Raw genomic sequence first — 22737 nt, forward strand, 5'->3', positions numbered from 1 at the left:
AGAAACTGTACTGTGTGTATGTGTGTGTGTATGGGGGGCATGCGGGGGAAAAGAACACGTAGCTATAGCTATTCCTCTACATCAGCTTCTGTGATTCATGGAATAGAAAGGGAATGACTTGCATTATGTGTTTGCATGACCTGAAAGGTGGTACTAAAGTATTTAGTCATCTTGGTATTTCCTACTTAAAACTCTTTTGTTGTTTTGCTATTATTTCTGCTAGTTTTCTCAGGTATTATTAGAATACCGTAACTGTGGTTATCTCAGTATCTGTACTCCTGGGACAGCTGGCTTCCACTGTTTTGAAATAGCAAAAATGTCTGGGAATGGATGATATTTGTCAAATGTTTAGGTAACAGAAATAGAACTCTTAGACCAGTTTCTCATTTGTGAATTGTTAACAAAATAGCTTGCAGAAATTCAGAATATTTAGGTTTGAGTCTCTTGAACTAGCTGGCACAGGCCTGATGCAGGGAAGGAAGCAGGCAGCGTGGCTCGGAGGGAGGAAAGGCACTGTTAGTTTGCCTAGGGCTTGGGGATATCATCACGGATATCCCTCTATTAACACATACACACCTTGTATAAAACATGGTGCCGTAGGCTTTATGTAGTATTTGAAACTCCATCTTTGAAGAAATACTCTGGGAGGCAATGATGTGTTCTTGGAGGTTTGGGGGGGTTTTATTCAGCTAGCCATAGTAACAAATTACCTGTGTAATTCTTCTCCAATGTCCTAATACTTCAACAGAATTTATGTTTCTCAGACTTTAACACCAAAAAACCCCACACAAAATGATTAAGTTCAACATTTTCAGGCTGTCTACATCTTTTTTCCTCAATTTTGTCATTAATCAAATCTGTCACGATGAGAAATTGTGAAGTAGAGCCATTTGGAGGCTATCAGTAAAGCCCAGGAAATCCTTCAGAGTGGTTCACCACCTTTCCTATTTGGAGCACAGGGAAGTCAAGGGAAACAGAGGGAAACATTTAACATGTCATGTATGTCTGGTATTTCCTTTCCCTAAAATGCCCTCTTTTTCACCCTCTTATCTTACAGACATCCACCAGCAGCCTTTTATAATTAACAGGTTGCTGTAGAAACAGTAAAGGAGTGGTTATCTGTAGAAGTCACCCACCAAGAGTTGTGCTGTTCTCCTTTCCATGCTTTTTAGATGCCTGACCTCCCTCCTTAAAGTTCCAATTTGTGCCCAGAAGCGCCCCACCTGTGACCTTCCACTCCCCCTTCACCCGTGCTCACAGATCCGAGAAGCTGGATCATTAATTTTACATATCCACAGAAGTTGTCCTGCCCTGGTTTTCTTTGATGCTGCATTTTAGGGGTCAGAAGTGCGTGGACTTAACATTTTATTTGGGGCTCCTTCTTTGCCAGAAAGGCAGGACCAGTGTACTCTTGCTTCTCACTGCGGCAAAAGGTTTTCATCCTGCGAGGTGCTGAGAATTCATGGCTCAGCTCCACAGGGGACACAGGGTAACCTGAAGCACGTCTGTAGCCTATGAACGATCCAAACTGACATTTGCATTGGCAAGAACAATACATAATCTGACATTTGTGTACAGAACGACTGTGTGACAAAACAGTGGTTGCTGCTCTATTTTATGTGATCGGAATATTATCTGAGTGCTGAGGGAGCGTTGGGGCTAACGCAGGCAGTTTTATGCATGTAGGACTCCATCAGAGTGAATATATATATGTATATGTGTATTGCATGGCTGATCTCTCAATTATCTTGATTTTATATTACAGTACAGTTTGGGAAGACTCTAGATAGCTTGACTGAATGCTGTTGCAAAGACAGAGCTTCATCTTTATGATAGCAATTGAAGATTTAGGTCTTGAAGAAAAAGTTCCTGCTCATGAACTCAGTATTAAACAGGCACAGAGCTGTTACAGTCTGGGAAAATCTTGATTTGTTTTATAAATTAATGCAGACTAGTTCCTCTTGGCAATGTTTTGGTGTCAAATCCCAGTTTATAGAAAATATATCAACCCTTTTACCAGTGCACATTAGTTTCATATGTAAGCATGTGTGTGGACACGAAGGTGCACGCTGCTGTGTGTTCCACATATTGAACAGCAGTTAATTAAGCAGAGCACACTGAAGCCTCCCACACAGATTATTTTCCTTCTGTATTTTATCACTTCCCCTGTTGAGGTGGAGAATAGCTGCAGACAGGAACTAGATTTGCCCATTACAAACAGGCTCCATTTTCATTTCAGCCGCTCTTAATTGTTTTAACTTCAAGGTTGTATATACAAGTTGTAGATGAAAATCAATTACCTGGTTGAGGAATGGAGCATCAAAAAGCAATCTATAAGTAGATTTCCTTAAATGCTGCAAGAAAAATGGTTAGTTTGTATGGAGCATGTCAAAGGGAAAGGGAGGAGGAACAGCTAGTACACTATAGCGTGGTCCTCCTTCTTTGCTGACCCAAAAGCAACTCTGTGAGCAGGTTAGCTCTTCAGATGCATCGTTGGGTGGAACTAGTTGACTCCAGGCAGTCTTGGACAGTCTCTGTGGGTAGCTGTTGGGGAATAAGTGTCCAACAGGGTTTTTTAAGATAGAATCACTGCAGACATCATTTGTTTCACGGTAGCAAAATTTGGTGACATGGTGGTTTGGCTGCAGCTGTGCCCATACTGGGCAGGTTCTGGGATCCTCCTTGTGCTTGGATTAAGGGGCCTAAATCATCCAGTTATATAGTCAGCAGCACTTAAATAAGTGAGGACCTGCTAGCATCTAGACACTTAGCAGACATCTCTGCTGTTTCTGTTGAGATACTTGTTTTCACTTTTGGAGGAGCTACTCCCTGTTACCAGTGTAGCCTTTAAAGCGTCCTCAAAAAAGGTTTCTGCACTCTGCCTAAGGTAGGGTGGGGGGTAAAAGGCTGGTTGTGCTTTTGCATAAACTGAATTTCTCTTGCTGCTGGAGTTCAGTGGAAATGTCTTGGACAGAGTATGAACTGTTCTTCCTGCAGCTTCCTGAGATGGGTCTCACGTGCTTGTGGGTGAGCCTGCGGTGACAGGAGAAGGAGGGCTTTGGTTTGGGTCTTGTCACACAGTCAGCAGTCCTCGCTGGGGAAGGGAATTCATTTTTAACCTTTTTTTGGAGGAAAGTCTGAGCGTGAAATACTACAGTAGAGTGGTCACCTCCTCTTACTTTTCATTCTTGTCTTTTCTTAAATGAAGGCAAAAAATAGGGATGCAAACAACCCACATTAGCACTTTGATACTCACAGTCCAGCAATTCTGCTGAAAAAGATTCTCTGTGGCCCAGTCTGACCCACAAGTTGCACAGAAAAATAGGCAAAATAATTTTCATACAGCTGAAGCCATAACAGTGAATTTAACAGTGAATTTAACTGTTACAGACAGTTGAAAATAAACAGATATGGGGCAGCTCTGTTACCACCCCCGGGGAGCTTCTGTTTTAAATGCAGTCCTGTGCAAAGCAGCGGTCTTGTGGTGGCAGGAAACCCGTGTTGCTGCTGTGAATGAATGCTGAAATTCCCCATCTGAACGACAAATAGCTAGATTCCAAGCTGGTTATTCAAATTTACTCAAAACACGAGTCTTACCTCTTAAAAGATTGCTTTTAAGAGGACAGACACATTATCCTCACACTGCCTGCCTCAAGTGTGTATGAATCAAACATGACCATACCTATACCCTGTCTCCAGAGCTCTGAACGCCGTGCCAGGAGCACCCACCCTGAAGCTTTTTCAAATTTTATGCCTACTTTACTGTTAATACCGATGATGTCTGATGCAATCCCAGACTTAGCACCAGTTTGGCTGGTCTCTTCCCTCCTGTCAATTACTCCATCTCCACTGACTCTTCCCCTGTCTCTCTCAATGCTACCTTCATCGCCTCCTGGGCTGCATCAAAAGCAGCGTGGCCAGCAGGTCGAGGGAGGGGATTCTGCCCCTCTGCTCTGCTCTGGTGAGACCCCACCTGGAGCACTGCGTCCAGCTCTGGGGCCATCAGCACAAGAAGGACATGGACCTGTTGGAGCAGGTCCAGAAGAGGGCCACCAAAATGATCCGAGGGCTGGAGCACCTCTCCTATGAGGCCAGGCTGAGAGAGTTGGGGTTGTTCAGCCTGGAGAAGAGAAGCCTGTGAGGAGACCTTATTGCAGCCTTTCAGTACTTAAAGGGGGCCTACAGGAAGGATGGGGACAATCTTTTTCGCAAGGCCTGTTGTGACAGGACAAGGAGGAATGGTTTTAAACTAAAGGAGGTAGATTTAGACTGGATATAAGGAAGAAATTTTTTACAATGAGGGTGGTGAAGCACTGGCACAGGTTGCCCAGAGAGGTGGTGGAGGCCCCATCCCTGGCAACACTCAAGGTCAGGTTGGAGGGGGCTCTGAGCAGCCTGATCTGGTTAAAGCTGTCCCTGCTCACTGCAGGGGGGTTGGGCTGGATGACCTCTAAAGGTCCCTTCCAACCCAAAGCATTCTATGATTCTATGATTCTAAGAAAAAAAATATAGCCAAGTTAGGTGGCTGCTGTCTCCTCTGCTTTTTGCAGCATCAGACACCTTCTGTCCCACCTCAAGCGATAGCAGAAGTTCCCTTCTCTGACTCAGTGCCATCATTTTATCCTTTCTCCTCTGGTTTCTCCAGTTGTTTCTGGTGGGTAAACGAGTCAGCTCCACATGAACGCCTGCTCCCTTGGCGTCAGGGTGCAGCTCCCACCCTTTCCTCCCTGAATGCCTTCCCTGTGTGTGTCCTGCTGGCAGGAGACTCCATCCGACACGGGCTCCGTTGCTTACCAAAGCACGTACCCAGCCTCTGAACATCTGCGCAGGTGCTAGCACCAGCATCCAAACTGGCATCATCACAGGCAAAAAGCTTACAACTGTGTTTTTTCTCTTAAGTAACCGGAGTAGAGAGTCACTTCCCCCATGCTGCCCTGTCCTGACCTGACCCTGGCCTTACAAACTGCTTTTATTATCAGTGCTTACGGGGTTACGTTCTCTTGTCTCTTCAGTTGCTACCAGCAGCCTGAAAGCTTCCTCCCAGGTTCATGTGACTAAGCTAAGGTAAACATCCATGCGTTCAAACACTTACCCTGTCTTTAAGGACACTTTTTATGAAATGTCCTGGGGACAGAGGTGCTACTGAGCCACATCTGACCAGCAGTACAGCACAGACAGCTACTAATTGTCCAGTAGTAGTCACTAGCTGGTACTTCAGAGGCCAGCCTGTTTTCACCTGGGCTGTTGAGCAATAAATTCTTATAAATTCTTCAGGGAGAATTTCTAATTAAGCACGACGGCTTTTGTTCTTTGGTAATACTGGCAAGACGACAAAGCCTTGTCGAGTTGTAATAACCCTCTGCATGTCTTATGTTGTGTACGGTTTACTTTGAAGCTCTAGAAAAGCAATGAGTAACTTCTTTGCATGGCCATTGGCCCTGTGCACCTGCTGTGTTACAGCCCACACTTGTGAGGTAGAAAATGACGGAAGTGAATTTATCTAAATTTAAAAAAAAAAAAAAAAGAAAGAAAGAAAAAAAAGAGCAAAATAATTGTTAATGATCTCTGTTAATAGGATTTTCACAGGCATGCCCTGCCACTGGAATGTGTCTCTCCTCAGGGCAGATCCCCTGCCTGTTTTAGCCAAACAGAAACCTGTGAATAGGTGATACCTTCTATCAAATCTTCACTTCTTCAGACATCAAAGAGATATCGGGGTGGGGGGGGCTTAGGAAGGAGGGGAAAGAACCTTGTTCTCATGGATTTCAGACCATTCTTCAGCAAAATATTCTACACTGATGACTCTTTTCCTTTGCATTAGCTGTGTATTTTTGTTTTGCTCTGTTTCCTTCCAAAAGTTTGAGATGTTTGCTTTTGGGATTATGTCTTTTATGAAAACAACCAGGCTTCCAAATGCAGTCTGTCAAGCTTGCCAAGTTACTAGACATGCAGGGTGCCAGCAGAGTTCTGCTTCTCATATTGCCTGTAAGTAGATCAGCAATGTGGAAGCTTTGAGCTTTTCAAGGTCCTCAGCTCACTTGCTCTGTTTTGCTCAGAAAAGGTGAGGCGGTGAAATACAGAAGAGGAGGAATTTTTTGTCTTTATTTTTTGTGGCCTTCCCCCGGGGACAGCAGCGTGGTGCCATGGGCACCTCTTAAGAGCACGTCTTTGGGGTTGCAGGGGGTTACGTGCCCTGGCTGGATGAAGTCCCAGAAGGAAGCTGGGACTCTTTTGACTGGGGCAAGAGTCAGTCTGGCCATATGGGAAAGGAAAGCCCCAGTGCTTTTGACGGCTAATTAAGGCTACAGGACTATGGGAATCAGGCTATTACCAAGTTGTTTAGGTCCAGCTATTGTGTGTTTGCATGATACCTATTACTTTCAGGGACAATGATTCTTCTTCATTATTATTCTGAGAACTGTATGGCCTCCTTTTGGATTGTCTTTAAGTAATTCTAGCAAAATACATGTGTCCAAACCAGCTGGATAATCTGTTCAGTGTGACTGTTCCTGACATGCTTGGTATAGCGATAGAGCCCAGAAGACCAGCAAGTAACACAGAAAAAATCTCCAAAAGGAAAGGAGCAGCAAGACAAGCAAGATTTTAAACTCTCAAAAGTGAGAGCATGTTGGGGATTGTTTTGCTTGTTATCATTATGGTCTGCCCATGCTGGTGCTTTGAATTTTAGTGGCCCTGGTCCCTGAAGCCACATTGTATGGCTTGTTCAGTCGTCACTCTTCTGTTGCTGGAGGTGCCTTCCTGCAGCACTTCCTTATTGAGGCAGCGGATGCTTCTTGACAAATATCTGTTCACCCCCTGCAAAAAACAAACAAAAAGAGTAAAGAACAAAGCAAAACCTGACCAACACCTGTGATCTGTTAGAGAGAACGTCTTTAAATGCTTATGATCGTTTGCAGGTTTGTGGGTTAACAAACCCAGCCGTAACACGAAAATAAACGGCAGTTGCCAATGGTGATTTCCATTGTGTTGAATACAAGCTGATACAGGCACAGGCATGTTATAGATGCCTTCCTTGCTCATCTGATACACAGGTGACCCAGTTCACGTCTGGTATTATGTGGGAAGTTATCCATCAGGGCGACTGCTAAACCGTGTGCTCAGCGGTCTGTGCTGTGGGGCTCTGCAACAGGTGTTGGCTGTAGCTGCGTTTGGAAGGATGTCAGGTCATGCTGGAGCCTGCGTTTAGCTCGTTTATTATAGGGACTTTTGTCAACTGCTACAGATCGGTTCAGACTGCTTTACGATTCTCAAGGGATGAGGTTGCAAATGTAGTTCATGAAAATTATATTAAACTGATCAAGCACAATAACGAAGCTTTAGCTAGAATGTCTTACGTATTGCATCTATGAACTCCACCCAAACATTAAAAGGAACTGACTTAGTGACTCATCTTTTCATGTATCGTATCATCCATCAGACAACAGCATTTTCAGAAGCACAGGAACAGGTCAGATTATTTTGATGTCTTCCGCACTACGCAGCATACATTTGCTTTCTCTTCCCCGCCCGCCCCCGTCTCTTCCCTCCCTTCAACTCTGTCTCTGTGTCTCTCTCTTTTCCAATTTATCTGGATTAAACAAGTCTCTAATTATTCTTTATGCCACTGCAAATAAAGTCATTTTCAGAAACAGATGTCGAAAGAGCCCAGTGAAATAATCCTGGAGGCAGATGCAGTCTTCCATAAGCTGCCAAGCGCATGGTGCAATCAAAGTGATGAAACAAAATGGAACAGGCTGCAGAAAAAGTAATTAAATTATAGTTCCATTGTAGAAGCACATTTTAAAATTACTGAGATTCAGAGCCCATAATGCTGGTATTATAGTTGAAAGAATACTTGCCATGGGTCATGAGCATTTTTTTTAACAGTTATTAATCATGCTTGACTGGAAAGACATGTGTAACCTACAACAAGCAGTGGCTGTAGTTGTGCCAAAGGAAGCTTTTGTTCCCTGAAGAGAATTGTATCAAAGGCCAGTGTGTCCTATTATTACGTGTGCAATAGAAAAGTGCAGGATCTGAAACAGGGCTTTTCAGATTTCAATACAGAGTACTGGAGGGGAAAAAAGAAAACAAGTATTGCATCCTTTCGAATACTATATGACCTCCTTTTTCTCTTACCAAGTTAGCTTACTCATTGACTAAATAATAGTAAAAAAATCTCTAAAACATCCCTCCCTTCCCTAACTTAAATAGAGATAATGCCAAGGCTCTTATAAAAACAGAAAAGAGACAGAAAATGTACGAAGTCTTGGAAACTGGAGATTAAAAAGACCTCATTAGTTCATTTGACTTTGTTTCCTTTCTGTTACAAAGTGAGTCTGTGGAAAGGCAGATAGAAATTTTTCAATTTTTTTTTTTGTGTGTGTGTGTGATTGTCAATATCTAAATGTTCTGTGGGAAAGTCTTGATTTCCTTACTAAATTAATTAGATTTTCCTTATTAAAAAATTAAACAAAAGACTAAGAACTATCCATACTGCCTTCACAAGTGTAAAATTGTGGCATTTTGGTTTTCCGTTTCAAAGAGATATTTTTACTTTGAGATGTATTATACATAATAGAATGTAAAACCAGCAAGTTGAAGTCTGTAAAAAAATTTAGTTGTAGAAAAATAATTCTTTGGATTGACAAAAAATATTAAAACATACACAAATACACACACTAAATTGTTTCAAAAATTGATATTTTGTTCCAATTTGGAATGAAAGCAAACTTTGCAAGGTGGAATTTTCTATGAAATACGCACTCTGTGTCTAAATTCTGTTTAAGACCTGATCCGGCATTGCCAGTGCTGAGTGTCTTGGCTGACTTCAGTGTATGTCTTATATGGCTTCCAGGAAGCTTTATGCAACCTTTCTACATGGAAATGCCAGAGGCACTGCCGCTTCTGGAGAATGTCATTGAGCCTGAGAGAATACCTCTAACAGGTTTTTGGAGCAGAAATTTGGCTTTAATTGTGTGGTGGGTTGACCATGGCTGGACGGCAGGTGCCCACCAAAGCCGCTCTATCACTCCCCTCCTCAGCTGGACAGGGGAGAGAAAATATAACGAAAGGCTCGTGGGTCGAGATAAGGACAGGGGGAGATCACTCAGCAATTACTGTCACGGGCAAAACAGTCTCGACTTGGGGAAATTAGTTTAATTTATTGCCAATCAAATCAGAGTAGGGTAATGAGAAATAAAAACTGAATCTTGAGACACCTTCCCCCCACCCCTCCCTTCTTCCCAGGCTCAACTTCACTCCTGATTTTCTCTATGTCCTCCCACTGAGCAGCACAGTGGGACAGGGAATGGCGGCTGTGGTCAGTTCATCACACGTTGTCTCTGCTGCTCCTTCCTCCTCAGGGGAAGGCTCCTCACACTCTTCCCCTGCTCGTGTGGGGTCCCACCCATGGGTGACAATCCTCCATAAACTACTGCAACATGAGTCCTTCCCACGGGCTGCAGTTCTTCATGAACTGCTCCAGCGTGGGTCCCTTCCACGGGGTGCAGCCCTTCAGGAGCAGACTGCTCCAGCGTGGGTCCCCCACGGGGTCACAAGTCCTGCCCGCAAACCTGCTCCAGCCTGGGCTCCTCTCTCTGCACGGGTCCACAGGTCCTGCCAGGAGCCTGCTCCAGCGTGGGCTTCCCACAGGGTCACAGCCTCCTTCGGGCACATCCCCCTGCTCCGGCGTGGGGCCCTCCCCAGGCTGCAGGTGGATATCTGCTCCCTCATGGACCTCCATGGGCTGCAGGTGGATATCTGCTCCACCGTGGGCCTCCATGGGCTGCAGGGGCACAGCTGCCTCACCATGGGCTTCAGCACTGGCTTCAGGGGAATCTCTGCTCCGGTGCCTGGAGCACCTCCTCCCCCTCCTTCACTGGCCTTGGTGTCTGCGGAGTCGTTCCTCTCACATGTTCTCGCTCCTCTCTCCAGCTGCAGTTGCACAGTTCCCCGCTCCCTCCCCCCTTCTTAAATATGTTCTCCCAGAGGCGCTGCCGCCGTCGCTGACGGGCTCATCCTTGGCCAGCAGCGGGTCTGGCTGGCATTGGCTCTGTCGGACGCAGGGGAAGCTTCTAGCACCTTCTCACAGAAGCCACCCCTGTAGCCCCACCACTACCAAAACCTTGCCATGCAAACCCCGTACAAATTGCTTCCTTTTTTATGTAGTTAAGTCACCCTTGCATCAGCCAACCACACTTGCAGCATCCTAGTTTCTCTCTTTTTTCCTTTTTCCCTCCAATACCAGTAGCCTTTTTCGAATACTGCCTCATTTGTTGCCGGCTAAGCTCCACCTCCGTCTTTGTATAATTTTCTCTGTTAGTAGTTTTTTCCACTCTCCTCTCAATGAACTGCAGCTTTTTCTTTTTTTCTTTTTTCTGTGGTTATGGGGAGTCCAGATCCAAATATGAAACAGGGTATGGTTATGTGAATGTGGTTGCTTCCTCTTCTCCTGCTCCAAAATATAAGTTTCTAACCTCTAATTTGCACCTGTCATCCCCAAGTCTTTTGTATCATTAGTGCCTTCAGGATTTGACTCACTATTAAGAATTGTCTTTCCCTAGATGTATCATCATACATTTCTTTGCTGTGTTTCTTTACAGGTTGCCATCTTGCTGCTCATATTTGAGCCCTTGTCCTCTATAATACCTGCCATCCTTCCAATTGAGTGTCATCTAAGGGTGTTATTAATGTGCTGCTAATGCCCTCTTTCAGTTACTGATGTAAATATTACCCAAATTTTAGCAATGCTTGTCCTTTTTTTTTTTTTTTTTTTAAATAGTAACCTATTCTTCAGTACATCTCTGGAGTCTCTGCAGTAAGTCAACAATTACCTTCTCTTGATCTTTACTTTTTTCCTTTCAAATGAGCAAATGGACCACTTTGTGGTCCCAAGCCAAAGATGGGAAGGTAAGGGCAGCATCAAATCCTTCGCATTAGCACAGGTCCTGTCTTGTTTTTTGTAAAGAACATAGGACCAAATTCTACATCCAGCTACGTGTGTGAAACTCCATGAAAGGCACTGGGGTTGCCTGTGAGCAGCAAAGCTACTGGAGCAGCTGGGAAAAAAAATTGAATGTGTATCTTATTGTCTGCTTAAAGCACCTTCTGTAGGGAGTCCCTCCAAACGTGGGGGCTTTTTTAATGATTGTAGTAGTTCACTTCCAGAGCCCCCTCCTCTCGCCTTTCTCTCTCGCGATGCTCCCTGCGGGCAGAGGGGCGCGCGTGGCGTGGCTGGCTGTGAGCTGCTGGGTGACGGGTCTGCATCTGCTGACCCACGCGCCGCCGGCGCGGCTGGCGGCCGTCCGCCGCTGGCTTCAGACCAAAGCCCAAAGCTTCTCCTGCGCTGGAACCACGACCTTGCACCGCTGGTTAGGCTGCGGCTCCATGAAGCCTGTGTGAACTCGAAACGTTGGGCATCCCCCTATCTCTTCAAAATGTTGGAAGTCGTCGGGGAGCTTATATGTACATACCTATGTATAGAATCACAGAACCATAGAATCGTTTAGGTTGGAAAAGACCTTTAAGATCATCTAGTCCAACCATTAACCTAACATTACCAAGTCCACACTAAACCAATCAAGGGTAGACTAGACTAAACCATGTCCCGAAGTGCCACATCTACCCGTTTTTTGAACACTTCCAGGGATGGGGACTCCACCACCTCTCTGGGCAGCCTGTTCCAATGCTTGACCACCCTTTCCGTAAAGAAATTTTTCCTAATTTCCAACCTAAACCTCCCCTGGCGCAGCTTGGGGTCATCTCCTCTCGTCCTATCGCTACCTACTTGGGAGAAGAGCCCAACACCCACCTCACTCCAACCTCCTTTCAGGTAGTTGTAGAGAGCGATAAGGTCTCCCCTCAGCCTCCTCTTCTCCTGTATGAATAGGTATGTATGTATGCATGCATTTGTAAGGAAAGGGACTGAAAGATAGGCAAAAGGACATGTTCTTCATGAAGTGCTGTTGCAGTCGAGTAGCTTTGTGAAGCAAATGAGTTGTTTATGCAAAAATAGGCTCTTTTCTTTGTAAAGGTTGTACAAAAGTAGCAAATGGAGAACTTTAGCACTGTTTTTTCCCAGTGCTAAAGCAAGATGTAGTGATCCGCTTCACAGCTGGCACTCGCAGGTCATTAATAAATAAACTATTTGATTTTTCTTTGCTTTTGAATACTTCATCAATTAGACTTACTTTTGAGTTTTAAAGATTCTCCTGGTTTAAATCAGTGACAGAAATATTGATTTAAGTGGCTTAAATCTTGGCATGTGTTTGGCTCTTTACTCTGAGTATTGACTGCCCATAAAAGAGTCATTTATTGTGGGCTGGTTGTTGGGTTTTTTGGGTTTTTTTTTTTTTGGTTTTTTTTTTTTTAAATCTAGTTTCAGATGAAGCTCTGGGAACTTACTGGGATTTTTTCCCCACTGCATGTCCTGGGTTTCACAGTGATATTCTTATGATGTTTTGACTAACCACCAGTGATTGAGAACTTAAATATTCATCTTGTGAGCATGACTTTTGAAGACAGCAATTCCAGTGACCTGGCAGGACATTGCAACACTGTTTTTTTGGTTTTTATTTTATCCCTGTGAATGATGGAAGTCCTCACAGCAGTCAGCCATATTTGCAGCTGTTACAGCTGTGCTCCTGTTGGGCCAGTTTCTCTCTTCTTTCTCAGACAATCCCCAGTCCATCCTTGCCTCAGGCAAGTGTAGCATCCCGGAAGGGGGCATGTGACTTAACATTTCAGAGACTGGTACCAATCCCCTTCTGACAGAAGGATAGGGGCTCATCCTCTTCCCTCCCTTAAATGCTGGATTGATTTCCTTTTTTTTTTTTTTTTAATGCGTATTTATTCATCTAGGGAGTTTGAATGGATTTTCAAATCACAGCCTTGTAAATAACATAATTAAGGTGATTACAAAAGTGATATTTTTGCCTGTTTGTGTCAGATTCATTTATATCAATATATAATATTTTTTCTGTTTAATAAGATGAAATGTATTATTATCATTAGCTTCTTTTCCCTAACCAGCAACTGTGTTTTCTATCAGATTGAGTGAAACAACTGACTCATGTTTATCAAACCAGATAGGTCTAGAAAACATTTAATTTACGAATAGGTTGGACAAATATATATTCTAGGGCAGATGTCATTTCAACATTGATGGAATTATAAAAATACTAATTTACTTAAATATATGTTTATTCTGTGTCCAGTGGGAACATACTTGATGGGTTAACATTTCCCAGTAAAGAAGCTCCCATATTTCTTGAACTATTCTACCAGTTTGGGGCATTTTTTCCTTTGATCAATAAGAAGCTATCTGTACTCTTGTGCTGACAAAGCAAATTATAATTCTTCTTTATGGGTGTGAGACTATTTTTACTAAAGATAAAAAAATAATTTAAAAACCCATGCTATTCTCAATATTTGCTTATTAGGTTACACCCTAGCAATCTTTTAACATGTGTCCACATCTGTCATGTAGAAAATGTACCTTGCTTCCTTTCCAGCATTTAACCGTATTCTATGCATATATGCATACCATACTAGAATATATTTTTTTATATATGTATATAAATCTTGCTCACTTAAAATTTCTTAGAAATAGGGCATGTGAATGATTCCGCTATTCTCTCAGAGATTTTAAAAAATGGAAAAAAGAACATCTGTTTAGGCTTGACTCTCTTTTTGTTTGGTGCAAGTACATTTATTTTTAAATCAACAAGCAAAGTTTATTAGCCCCAGGATATTTTTAGTTGTTTTATTTGCTTTCAGTTAAATTGAGGTAAATTCACAATTAAAATGTTATTTCAAAATAGAAGTATTTCACTGATGAAATGTCAAAGTCATGCATTTGACTTTTGGGGACAGAGATAATTTAACAAATACACATTCACAATGTTTAGGTCATTGTAATCTAGTTTTTTTTCTGGAACAGGTGTGGACTGAAAATCTTTTATTATATGGTGGGTCATTCTTGTAAGCATCTCTGTGCTAGAGAGACCACTCTCCTACTGTTGGCAGTCTGTTCAATTTTTTTCCTGCCTTCACTATGACATGTATGTACATTTCTTTATTAGATTTATTATCTCAGACCATATGGAATGATTAATGCAAGTTAGTTAGAGTGTCTGTTTCTTAGTTGAACATAAGCAAGTAAAGCAAAATTTTTATTTAAAACTTGCACAACATAAAAACAAAGATTTGAGAAGACAATGTTTAACTTGAGGGTTTTGGAGCTACAGAGTCAGGTGGCAGGTAAAGCTGATTTCGTGCTCAAGGCTATGATTAGAAATTATTCTTTGGTAAATAGCTGGTTTACCATATGCGTATATTGTCTTCCCTGATCTTGCAGGCTGCCAGGTCCATGATAACGCCTACAGTTAATTGCATTGTGTGCCATTAGGAAAGGAATTCTGGTCCATCCTGAACTTGTTGTTGGATCCTCCTGGAGAATACTTGTACAGAATAATTTATGGTGGGCTGCCACAACTTTCTTATTTGTGGAGGGGTTTATGTTCATTAGGCTAACGTGGCAGCTTCCATCTACAAGAGCTTTCAGCTGCCTGGCTTTTTCACATATGCAGAAGAACTAGTTGGCTAGTGGGTTGTACAAAGTATTGACACGCAACTTTGGTGCTTTTTTTTAGTTCATGGCAAACTGTAAAGATGCTCTCTGCATTTCTGCCAAGGCAATTCTTTCTGGAATAATTACAGAAAGGAAAAAAAAAAGACTGAGAAAGTTGGAAGATATCATTGGCAAAAGAATCACTGTGTTTTCTGCAGCCTGGAAATTACTTACTTCCCTCAGGATCCCAGATCTGTTTGGCATTTGCTGAAGGCCATTTTACAACTTTTCTAGATTTCCTGAGACTTGATTTCCAGGCATTTGATAGCATTTATTACCTGTTTGACACATGATGTTTTCTGAAAGGATCACTCTCTATATTTTGGCAAAGTGTGTAGCTGTCTATTCACACACAGCATAATATTTTGATATGAATTTATATTAAATAAGTAATTCATCATTGAATGTTGATATTAGGAAATAGTTTTGTGAACAATGGGACAATAGTCGTTATTGTGCTTCTGTGAGTTTTCTTCCTGTAATAAATTCATGATGCCATATTGTTTACTCAGAAGGCTTTACAGAAAATGTTGTAAGTAGAAGACTCAATAAATACGTTGCTGTTCATTTCCTTTAATAAATCAAAAAGGGAACAATCAGCGCCATTGGCTGAAGCATATGCTTTTTGACCAGCATGAGGAAAAGTGGTCCATTTAAAGAATGGGGCTCATATACATCAAATTCAACAGCGAAATATCCATCAGCTGAGAAGAAATAGGTCTCTAACCTTTTGCTCCTCTCTTCAAAGGTTATTTGACATCTAGTGATCTTCAGCAAATGAGATGTAGCTATGTTAGTCGCATAGGGTAAGGGCATTTCTCGTTTTAGGGAGAACACAAAGACAGCTTCTTCTATAGATAGGATAGGTTCTTCCTCTGACAAAATAGCATTAAACATATCCCTCAAGGAAAAACTAGTACCGCCTGACGTACTTTATAAAATTACATTTCAAAGGCAGCACTCCTGGAGTCTTCCCAGTTTTTATACTTGCTATTGCCTTTCAAGGTTTTTCTGCTATTTTTTCAATCTGTTATTTCCTTATCAGTTTCACATCTTTGGCAAATCTGCTACTTCCAGATATCTGTAGTAACTACAGAGCTTAGCATATCAGAGATACAGAGATTTTTACATAATTAGTAAAAGAACCACATAGCTTTCTAAGTTGTGTAACTGCCTTTTGTTGGCAGCTATTAACTGGTGGAATAATGTGCTGCTCTTTAATCCCCTTTGACTTTTAACCTATTATTTTACCACTTTTTTTGTAAAACAGATATTCTGTATGTCTGTTTGTATACTCAATTGCTGCTCTTTCAGTGGCCCATGTTCAGCTTACTTTCCTATTCATTGTCATTTAGATCTCTTTGAGCATGTGATTTATGAATTTCCTGAAACCTTGTTCTCTCTAGTGTTTGTTTAAATTTTGTCCTTGAGCTATTCCTTTATCTTATCTTTTTAGTGAAAACCCATTTTACCAACTGACAGCCCCCCCCCCCCCCCCTTTTTGTTCTGCTAACACAAAGAATTAATTTTCTCATTTCTGGATTTTTGGATCCATCCCAACTATCAACTTACTTAAAATGGGCCATGATATGACAATTTAATGGAGCCAGGTTCTGGAGATCTTGTTCACTTCATTAAAGAGTTAGAGATTAACATTAAATCTTTTGGGGGATGTAAATGATAAGGATTTGAATAAAACGTATAATCTCATTCCTTTGTGTACAGTCCTCTCCAGTAATTTGGGAGATAGAACTGGTAAAGTAGAAAGGTTAATACTGCACCTGCCTCCTTAGCTATTGTTCATTAATCAGATTCTCCTGTGAGGCTTCTGTATAGAACTGGAGTGCTTCAAAGCGTGATTTCTCCTTTTCCAAATAGTTATTATTGGGAGACAAATCCTTTGAAGAGTTGTCGTCGTTATTACTGTTACATTATTGTGGGCATCCTGTGAGCCTTTTGTTCTTAGTAACCTCACAATGATATGGATTAGTAGCAGTAGATGTCTTCATCCTTCGGTTGGCACATAAGCTGAAGAAGTGTATGTTTAGCAAATGTCCAGTTGTCTTCTTTTGCTTCAGCTGAGACCATAAATAGCTGCTGATCCTTAAAAAAAAAAAAACAAAAAAAACCAACCGGAGCTGGTTTTGCTTTTGATTTCACTTTGGGTTGTGATGGGTTTTTTTTTAACTTCTGCCAGTGTTTTTCCGTATAATTACACTATTTAGTCCTTTGACATCCAGAGATGCTACTTTCAAGTGAAAAGCCATAGATAATAACTGCTTAGCTTATGAAAGAACTTGAAAGCAAAGTAGTTATTTCTTCATTTGATCGCATGAAGCTTTCTGTAGCAGACAGCTTATTTTTAATTTTAAACCTTATGTATATGGCTGAATGTGTCAATTTCTATTGATAATGTCATCAATTCTTGTCCTGTAGTAATTTTCTTACATATCTTTCAGTCTCCTTCTCCTTTCCTATATTCTCTCCATTTTAAATGAAAGACTAAAATCATGTAAGTAGCATAAATCTGTCCCCAACGAGCTCTGCTCTGCTGAAAGCACAGGTCCTTTCTTCTCATCATGATCCCTGGCAGTGTGCTTCTTTCTATTCCCAGGAGGTCTTCCTCCACCTGGGAGGCTTCCAATCAAGAGGGCTTAGCTTTCTTAGAGGCCTTTTCATGGCTTCCCGTGTTTCAGTTTTCTTCAGTCTTCTTTATTGACTCTTACTTTTTTTTTCCTTTTTTTTGGTAATACCACTTTTTTTTAAGAGTTCTTGCTAAATAAACCAAACTCTGAACTATTTCTTCATAACATCAGTGTGTTGCTGACCATCTTCCAATTTTTCATAACCCTTGATAATTCTCTTTGTTTGTCTTCAGTTTACTTTGCTCATGTCTTAGTCTCCTTGTTCAGCCCCTGTCTTTTCCTGCCCCCATCCCTACAGCTTGATCATCTGCTTAGCTACCCCTCCTTTGGGATGTTTCCATATATTATGGGAATGACAGATTTACTGTGAGAGACTGGATGTTGTCGTGTTTCCCTTATTGAAGGTGTTTTTTTTTTTTCCCCTAAACCTACAGATACATGGGAGCTAGATGACTGAGTTTAAGCGTCCTCATTTAAGTTAGACATGGCTTCTGCTGAATGTCACTATAATTTTCCCCATTCTTTTTTCTTTGTTATAAAAATGTTTTGTTTCCAGCGGAACAACTGGAATTTGTTCTTTTTAATTTTATCTGTAGATTCTTCCTTGCTTTCTCCATAATTACATCTTTCTGCTGTTGGTGATGGAGCACCTTAATTAGGTTCAAGAGTCCCTTTTGAGGCTCAAGCACAGGGAATGCTGTGCTGGGTGCTCTGACCAGTTTCATCTTTTGTGACAGGTTCAGATTTAACCACCATACAATCAGGTTTTCACATACCAGAGCAGGCTTCCTCCTTGAATGTTTTCAGGTGGTTCTTACTTCCACATGGGTTCCTCTCACATTGTTCCCTGTATCAGCCACCTGACCTTCATCTCTATCTCCCTGCCTTCCTCCTCCTCTCCTCTCTGCATCTCCTTCCTTTCCAGCACATCCTCTGTGACTGTGCAGCTCTGTCCCATTTCACCCTGTACACACTCTCTTTCTCTCCCTCCTCCCTCTCATTTCTCAGGATCTTCCAGATGAGCAGCTTTCTTGGCAGATTCACAGATGTTAAATAATTTATTGTGGCTTTAAACTCAGAGATCAATTGCCTGATGTCTACCTTGGTACTATGTTGATTTTATTCATCTTTGGCATCCCTGCCTTCTGTGGAGTCAAAGGCTTTCGTATCCTGCATGCCTGAAGTGGTCACCTTAGAGATTTAAAACATAAATATATTTCTTTTTCAGCACCGTGCAGCCATATTCTCTGCAACGGTCTGCTTGTTTTCTTGGGAGGGGATTAGTAGGCTGGAGGGGTAGGAAGAACGGGGGTCTTGGGATTGACTTTTCGTGTCTCAGACTTCAGGCAGCCATCTGACACTACCCCCTTGGCCACCTGGGTTCCTAACCTCCACGTGTGTGCATGTGTGGGCTGTTGTCCTGGTTTTGGCTGGGATAGAGTTAATTTTCTTCCTAGTAGCAGACATAGTGCTGTGTTTTGGATTTAGTAGGAGAAGAATGTTGATAACACACTGATGGTTTAGTTGTTGCTAAGTACTGCTTATGCTAGTCAAGGACTTTGCAGCTTCCCATGCTCTGCCAGGTGCACAAGAAACTGGGAGGGGCACAGCCAGAATAGTTGATCCAAACTGACCAAAGGGCTATTCCATACCATATGACGTCACGCTCAGTATATAAACTGGGGGGGGTTGGGGAGGGAGCAGCGATCGCTGCTTGGGCACTGTCTGGGTATCGGTCGGCGGGTGGTGAGCAATTGCATTGTGCATCACTTGCTTTGTATATTATTATTATTATTATCAACATTATTATATTGTTATTATTATCATTACCATTTTACTTTATTTCAATTCTTAAACTGTTCTTATCTCAAGCCAGGAGTGTTTCTCACTCTTACTCCTCCGATTCTCTCTCCCATCCCATGGGGGTAGAAGGAGTGAGCGAGCGGCTGCGTGGTGCTTAGTTGCTGGCTGGGGTGAAACCACGACAGTTGTGTCACTGTCCTTTCACTGTATAGTTCATCTTGTAGCTTTTATTAATTCAGTGAAATCCTTGAGGAACTGTGTTGCTCTTTGTAGTAGCCTGATGAACACGTGGCTTAGCTGCTTGTTGTTTTAGTTGCTTAATCTACCTATAGAAAATTGATGGTTCTTACATAGCAAATATGAGCATATAGGACATGCCATTTTCTGCCAACTTGGGATAGCTAATATTGAAAAAGTATAGAAACACATACTTACAGATAAAATCATTTGCATAAGACTACATGTCCATTTTATTGGAGTTTTCAAGAGGTTGGGGTTTTTTAATGCATTTGGATGCCTTTTTCTACCTAAAACCAAATTTTCACTTTTTACATGATAAACAACAGTGGAAATGTCCTCAAAAGTTCACGCTGAGCGCCCAGGAGGCAAAGATCTGCTTTTTGCTGGGAACTATCTGATGTGATCTACTTTCCTTTGTTCCCTGGTGTCGTGGTTTAACCCCAGCCAGCAGCTAAGCACCACGCAGCCGCTCACTCACTCCCCCTGCCCCGATGGGATGGGGGAGAGAATTGGAAGAGTAGGAGTGAAAAAAACTCCTGGCTTGAGATAAGAACAGTTTAATAATTGAAATAAAATAAAGTAAAATAGTAGTAGGAATAAAAACAATATAATAGTAATAATAATATACAAAGCAAGTGATGCACAATGCAATTGCTCACCACCCGCCGACCGATACCCAGACAGTTCCCGAGCAGCGATCGCTGCTCCCTCCCCAACTCCCCCCAGTTTATATACTGAGCATGACATCATATGGTATGGAATAGCCCTTTGGGCAGTTTGGATCAACTGTTCTGGCTGTGCCCCCTCCCAGTTTCTTGTGCACCTGGCAGAGCATGGGAAGCTGCAAAGTCCTTGACTAGCATAAGCAGTACTCAGCAACAACTAAACCATCAGTGTGTTACCAACATTCTTCTCATCCTAAATCCAAAACACAGCACTGTGCCAGCTACTAGGAAGAAAATTATCCCAGCCAAAACCAGGACACCTGGGCATGATTGTTTTTGCTCGTTACCTGGAGCAGCAGAGCCCTGGAAGTTGGATTTTGTGCATTCTTGTCCAGAGTCCCGAGGTCAGAAGGAGGATGTTGTCCAGCCGTCCTGTCGCTGCCAGCTCTCTGCCGAAGGCAGGGTAAAATGCATAAACACTCACTCTTAATATTCAGCCATGCCACTGACTGTCGCTGCCTGCACGATACTCTCTGCTCATCTGTGGGGTCCCCTGACTTTCCTCTGGCATCAGGAAAAGTGTGGCACATTGGTTTTTTTCATAACCCGAGACCACTCTCCCACTCCCAGAGTAGCCATGGGACCTCGTCACACAGAGCTTGAGAAAGGAAAGTCTTACGTATTTAGCCTTCTGTTTGCTCACAGAGAGAGGCACCCATAAGCCAGGAACATAGTAAATTGTTCAAAATGCTAATTTTGGAAAGGAGAGGGAAATTATTTCACTGATTAAATATTCATGATGTGCTCATATATTACAGCAGTAGGTTTATAAATACATGGATGTAGTGCTGGCTGGTAGGAGACTTTGTAGAGGAAACCATTCTCTTCCTTGTGCCATGATTGACATCTCCATGCATGCAGAGAACTAGACCAGCACGTGTTTGCGATGATGTCTGGAAAAATTTGCTTTAATTAGTTAAAAAGAATAAAGTACAACAATGCATTTTATTTTAATCTGTCTTTAAAACTGAAATACTCAGATAATTAACAATCCTGTAGGTTTACTTTATAAAGCTGTAAATGTTTTACCAGAATACTTGGACTCTCAGGACAACTGGGGCAGTTTTAAATGATCTGGCATAGTAAAAACTTTTCTCTTTTCATGGTATACATATAGGTTTCATGTCTTCTTCCTTATCATGTGAGGTTGCCTTTTCGAATTCATTCCCTTTGTATCTCACACAGCTGCCTAACTCCGTGCAGGCACACACACTCTCAGCCCTCCCCCAGACATCTGTTCTGCTTCTCAGTACCAGGTGCCAGAGTTTGAGCTTGTTGGGAGGAGGGGCAGAGACAAAATCCTTCAAAAAAATTAGATGGCAGTGATATTTTTAACAATATTTGTGGTGGAATTTCATTTTTCACCTCTGTTTTTAAAAAGAACCCAAAAGGCATTAGCTAAAAATACAGAATTTTTTTCAGGTTTTATCTGGAAAAAAGTCAGGCTTTGGTGGGGGTTGGTTTGTTGTCTGGGAAAAGGCTTTCCTCCAAAAATTTTCCCAAAGTGAGCATACTGATGTAGCATCCCAGCAGTAAAAGGCCATGACAACTGTAATCCTGTATCTAGTCTGGGATTATTTTTCCCACGTGGGAATACATTTCATTAGAAACATAGCTGTACCTTCATCACTAAGTTTTGGTCCGCAGAAGGTCTTAAATACCTTGCTTCTACCTGCAACACATCCATTATGTGAAATCTTCCGAGCATGCCCTAAGCTACCATGGGTTTCTAGAGGTCTCAGATGGCCGGTATTGCTCCCGTAAAGTCCAGAATGCTGAAATGTATTCTACTCTTTATGTACCAAAGTGGTCCTGTTCGGCATTTTGGTTGTGTTTTGGGTTTGGTTTTTTTTTTGACAGAGGTGAGCAGAAAATGCTTGGGCTGTCAGAGCCAGAGCATTTCCCTCAGCAAGCAGCAAGGAGGAGGTGGGCACCATGGGACCATTCCCTTCCTTAGTCTGGGAACAAGAGTCTCCTCCTCCGCTCCTCCCTGTGAACTTGTCAGAAGGGACTGTCATGGTCACCCACTTCCAGATTTTACTGCGAGTCCTGGTCTAAACTTAAAGAAGCAGAACACAGTCCGGTACCTTTCTCTGTCATTTCCTACCAGCTGCCGTGGGACATTTTCCTCTCGCCATCTTGCACGCATGGTGCATCAGAGGCATGGCTAGGCTGCCTCTGGTTTTTGCCTTCTGATGCAGGCACCTTGCTTCTCTTCTGCTTTTCTCCATCTGGATAGGTAATATGTAATGTAAGCGATAAACCCGAGAAATGTGGAATAAATGGGATTTATTTCAGTAGCTGTGGGCTGGGTGGAGGAGCGTATGGTAGGAAATGCACTGAGTCCATGCTGGGTTAGGGAAAATCAACCCTGGCAATGGAGCAGGGAGGCGGGAGCTGCTCTGTGGTAGCGCCTAATGAACTTGCTTTTAATCCAGTACTATATAGTAATTATTGAGTGGATTAGGAAGGAGGAGTTTAAGTTGCTCTTTCTCCCTCTTTCTTGTCCTCTCTCCTCAAGCATGTCTGCCTCTTATTCTTGCAGTCACTGAAGGCACAGAAGCGCTCTCTGGTCCTACGTACTCCTGCAGAGACTTGAGAGAAAACTCTGCATCTTCCAGCATATTTCCTAGTGGCAAAAACATCAGGAGTGGCTTGGCCACTCGCAGGCTCAGGGTGAAGCAGGAAGCAT

The sequence above is a fragment of the Pelecanus crispus genome, chromosome 2 (assembly GCF_030463565.1).
Source record: "Pelecanus crispus isolate bPelCri1 chromosome 2, bPelCri1.pri, whole genome shotgun sequence".
Taxonomy (NCBI): Eukaryota; Metazoa; Chordata; class Aves; order Pelecaniformes; family Pelecanidae; genus Pelecanus; species Pelecanus crispus.